Here is a 4901-nt window from a genome sequence, read left to right as displayed (position 1 = left end):
ATGGGACCCAGGAGTCCTGATTCTCAGTCCCCTCCCCCTCCTCTAGGGATGCTGGGCTCAGGTCAGACTTCCTCTCTCAGACCCATTCCAGTGCTAGTCACTGACAGTGCGGGGCCAATCCACCCACTTCCTCGAGCCCGGAGCGGGACCTTGCCGTCACGGTGACACCGGGTGCCGCTGCATGTTCGTCACACAGTGACCCGAGGGACGTGGGGTTTGGGGGCCGGGGGCAGAGCTCCGGGGGGGGGGACTGGGCCCCCCCACACACACACCACGCCGCACTCCGGTATCGCAGGGCCGGGGGCAGAGCTCTTCCTTTCCAGGGCGGCGTCGGACAAGTGTCCACACAAGCCTCCTCCAGGCCCGATGCAACGTCTCCTGCCCCAGCGCAGAGCCCTCCCCCCGCAGGGCAGCTCGCTTCGTGTTGTGCTGCTGGAGCTGGGCTCCCCTCCTGCTCCTGGGGGGTCTCCGCCCCCACGGGGAGCAGCCAGGTGCTGTTTGCAAGGTGCTGCTCGGACGCCCCCCCGGGACTGACCCTTGCTGCTGCTCAGGCTGTCGGGGCGTATTGCACCAGAGGGGCGGAGAACGTCCTGCACGGCTCCGCTGGCGTCTCCATTGCACGGGGCCGGGGCCTCGGGGGCTGAAGGCTGCGCTCGCTAAGGCGGGGAAGCATTGCCTAGTGGTTAGAGCTGGCTGTTTGTGGGGGGGCGTATTGCTGAGATGGGGAGCCAGGACTCCTGGGTTCTATTCCCAACAAAGTGAGCGCCGCCTCCAGCACCCGACCCTGGCCTGGCGCTCGCCCTGCCTGCCCGTCCCCCTGCGCCGCCCGGGCACCGAAGCCAGGGGCTTTAACTTGTTGTCTCCCTCGTCAAATCCGCCCTGGGCAGGGAGGCGAGAACAATGGGCCGGTGCTGTGTGAAGTGCTGACGGCGGGTTTGCGCTAATCTGCTGGGTCCGCGGCCCATTCACTGCTGCGTGCAGGGGGCTTTAGCCGCCGGCGGCCGGGAGCCGGGTGCAGGGGAGAGGGGGCCGTGGCCAGGCTGGGGACGGAGCAGCGGGAAGATGTGCGATTGCTTCACCAAGGCTCTCGGCACGGCCTGGTCCCTGGCCGCTCCGTGTGGTAAGCCAAGACGGGGGGGGGGCTGGGCTCAGCCAGCTCCTCTGCAGTCGTGCGCACCCCCGAACCCACCAGCACAGCGGCCACGAGAGGTGCGCCTGGGCCCCCGGGCGTGGGGATGAACAGAGCTGGCCTTGGGGGGCCCCACAGCGGGTACCGCTCCCAGGACGGGCGGTGGCTCTCTCCGGTGCTGGCCCTTTGCTCCCTCATCTCTAACGAGGGGTGGGCCCCTCAGCGGCCACGGGCCCCTTGGCCTCCCCGGCCCTACAGCCGCGCTGGCCCAAAGGCCAGTGCCCGGGGGGTGGGGGGTGATTCCCAGCCCTGAGCTTTGCCGCTGGGGCCGGGGGTTCGTCTCTGAGAACCGGGAGCAGCTTCCCCCGGGCCAGCGCTGCCCGAGCCCTTTGCTGCCGCAGTGACCCGCGGGCGGGGGTCTCGCTCCGGGTCTACCCAGGGCCGGGGCTGCTCCGGGTGACCGCTGGGCCCTGCAGCCATCCGGGGGCAGCTCCTGCTCCGCTGCCAGCAATGCCGAGCCCCAGAGCAGGGAAGGGGGGCCTGGCAGAGCTGGGAGTGCAGCCCCCAACTCCGGGATCCCAGCCCTACCCAGGGGTTCGGCAGCGTCCGGTTCTTCAGCTGGGAGCTTCCCCGAGGCTGCGGGTGCGGCTGGGGGCGGATTGCCTGGGACAGACCTTCCCGGTACAGACTCATCTGCCCCATTCTGCTGCCACTGGGGGGCCGAACGCCTGAGGTCCCGGCCGAGGTGGCAGAGCCCTCCTCCCTCTCCGTCTCTGCACCTGAGGCCCTCGGGTGCACGATGCTAACCAGTCGTGCCACTAGTGCTTCGCACGGGTGTGTTGGAAATGGCACCATCTTCCACCCCCCACCCCACCCCGTCACGGTAGGCAGGAGCGTGCTGGGCAGGACAGTTCCTGTGTCCTGACCCTTGCCTCAGTTTCCCCCACCCGGGAATGGTGCTAACCCTGAGAACTGGGGAGTGACGGGTTATAAAGCGCATGGAGAGGCCCCGTGCTCGGACCGGTTCTGCCAGGAGGCCGAGGGCTCGGCGCTGTGCTGACAGCAGGGAACTCAGGAGCTGCCAAGTGAGGTTAGCTCAGTGCGGGGCCCTGTGCGGTGAGCAGCAGAAATTCCCTCCCCCGTCCCTTGCACGGACGCTTGCCCCGGTGTGCAGCACGGCCGGCCTGACGGGGTCGCACGTTGCACCATTGACACTGGAGCCGGGAAGGGGCAGCCCGAACAAACTCCCTCCTCGCTCGGACACAGGCTGCTGTGCCCCGGCGAAGGGCCCTAAAAACACCAACCTTGGCGGGGCTCTGGCGCCCGTGCGCCGTGGGGCTCTGGCTGGGCCCCGCTGCTGCCTCGCCGGAGGGGGGCCCTGCCCCCTGCCCGAGTCGGACGTGGGGCAGTGCTGGGCACGTCCTGTCTCCTGAGGGCAAACGTGGGGGGCAGGGGGCATCCAGGGCTCCACCTGGCGAAAGAGACGCCAAAGCTGGGGGGCCAGGGAGGAGGTCTGGACGCTGGGGGGAGCCCAGAGCAGGGGGGGTTCAGCTGGCTTTGGGGTAACTGGGAATTGGGAGGGGCCCTTCTGCTCATGGCCCGGTTAGGGTTGGCAACTTTCTAATCACAAAACCAAACACCCCTGTCTGAGGCCCCGCCCCTCCCCCGGCCCCGCCCCTTCTCTGAGGCCCCGCCCCTGCTTGCTCCACCCCCCCCCGCTCGCTCTCCCCCACCCTCACTCACTTTTGCTGGGCTGGGGCAGGGGATTGGGGTGCAGGGGAGTGGGGCTGGGGATGGAGTTGGGGTGCAGGGGGGGGCTCAGGTCTGGGGATGGGGTTGGGGTACGGTGGGGTGAGGGCTCTGGGTGGGGCTGGGGACGGAGTTGGGGTGCAGGGGGGTGAGGGGTTTGGATGGGGATGGGGATGAGGGGTTTGGGGTGCGCGGGGGCTCAGAGCTGGGGATAGGGTTGGGGTGTAGGGGGGTGAGGGTTTTGGCGTGCGGGGGGGCTCAGAGCTGGAGACGGAGTTGGGGTGCAGGGGGGTGAGTGGTTTGGAGTGCGGGAGGGGGCTCAGGGCTGGGGACAGGGTTGGGGTGTAGGGGAGTGAGAGTTTTGGGGTGCGGGAGGGGCTCAGGGCTGGGGACGGAGTTGGGGTGCAGGGGGGTGAGGGGTTTGGGGTGCGGGGGGGCTCAGAGCTGGGGACGGAGTTGGGGTGCAGGGGGGTGAGCGGTTTGGAGTGCGGGAGGGGGCTCAGGGCTGGGGACAGGGTTGGGGTGCGGGGGGGTGAGGGGTTTGGGGTGCGGGAGGGGGCTCAGGGCTGGGGACGGAGTTGGGGTGCAGGGGGGTGAGGGGTTTGGGGTGCGGGAGGGGGCTCAGGGCTGGGGACGGGGTTTGAGGTGCGGGGGGGTGAGGGGTTTGGGGTGCGGGAGGGGGCTCGGGGCCGGTGTGGGGGGGTGGGGGTTTGGGGTGCGGGAAGGGCTCAGGGCTGGGGACGGAGTTGGGGTGCAGAAGGGGGTTCAGGGTGCAGGGTCCCGGCGGCACTTACTGCGACTCCCAGGAAGTGGCTGTCAGGTCCCCTCAGTCCCATGGCGCAGGGCGGCCAGGGGGTCTCTGCGCCGCCCCCGCAGCTCCCATTGGTCGCGGTTCCGGGGCAGGCCCTGGCTGCGCCACTGATTGGCCTTTTAATGGCCCGGCCGGCGGTGCCAACTGGAGTCGCCAGGATCCCTTTTCAACTGGGCGTTTGCAACCCAGGGCCGGAGTGTAGCCACCCTGCCCACCCCAGCCCCTCTGCCGGCTGCACTCCTGGGCTGCCCAGCTGTGACCCCTGCAATGCCCTGCGCCCTTGGCCTTGTGCCCAGACTGCACCTGGCCGCTGCAGCGTGGCTGAAAGCCCGGTGCTTGGGACCTGTCTGGCGGGCGTTGTCCCTGACCGCGGTGCCGTTCCTGCGCCCGCCTCCGACAGGCAAACCTGTCGGGCTTGGCCGTTGAGCGTGGGAAGCTGCTGGGGAAGTCCCGTGTCCCGGCCTGTGTCTCTGCACCGGGCCCGGCCGCCCCCAGGGTCTGGTCCCAGCAGCTCTGCTCTCGGGAAGCCGGTTTTCACCCTGACTCGAATCCAGCCGCTCGCTCAGGTGGCCTTGAGCTTCCGAGTTCAGTTCAGTTTGCCGAGGAAACGGCTTCTCTTTCCCCCCCGGAAAACTCGGACAAACGTCTGCATCAAGTTCCCTTCAAACCTGTCAAACCCTGAACCACGGTGCTCAGGGGGGCCTGTCCCTTTCTCTGCAAATGATCAGATTTTTTTCTTTGGTCCCAACCCCCACCAGAAAAGGGGGGAGCTGGTTTGAGCTGTCTTGGATTTTGCTTTTGACCTGCTCTGAGTGTAACGCGAACGGCTCGGGAACGGCTCCGTTTACCGGCGCTTCCCCACACAGCGTTTCTGCCTCTGTCCCCGCGTAACAGCCGGATCGCGCTTCCCGGCTGCCCTGGCCACAGCTCAGCAGGGCTGGGAACTGGCCTGGGGGAAGCTGCCCACCCTCCCCAGGCCCTGCCCGCCTGCCTCTGGGCCAGAGCTGCCCCTGGCCCTTTAAGTGCAGTGCCCGGCCGGTAAGTAATATTTGGATCCCATAAGGGGCCGTGAACACACACACACACTCGCACACACACAATCCCACGGACTCTGATGTCGGCCTGGCTGCAGCCAATGGCGGGGCAGTGCCTGCCCCTTTCTGCTCTGGGCTAGAAGCGGGCCGTGTCTCCAGCCTCCTTTTCCCAGCCAGC

Source organism: Malaclemys terrapin, chromosome 20 (assembly GCF_027887155.1).
Source record: "Malaclemys terrapin pileata isolate rMalTer1 chromosome 20, rMalTer1.hap1, whole genome shotgun sequence".
Lineage (NCBI taxonomy): Eukaryota > Metazoa > Chordata > Testudines > Emydidae > Malaclemys > Malaclemys terrapin.
Note: the sequence above shows the minus strand (reverse complement) of the source record.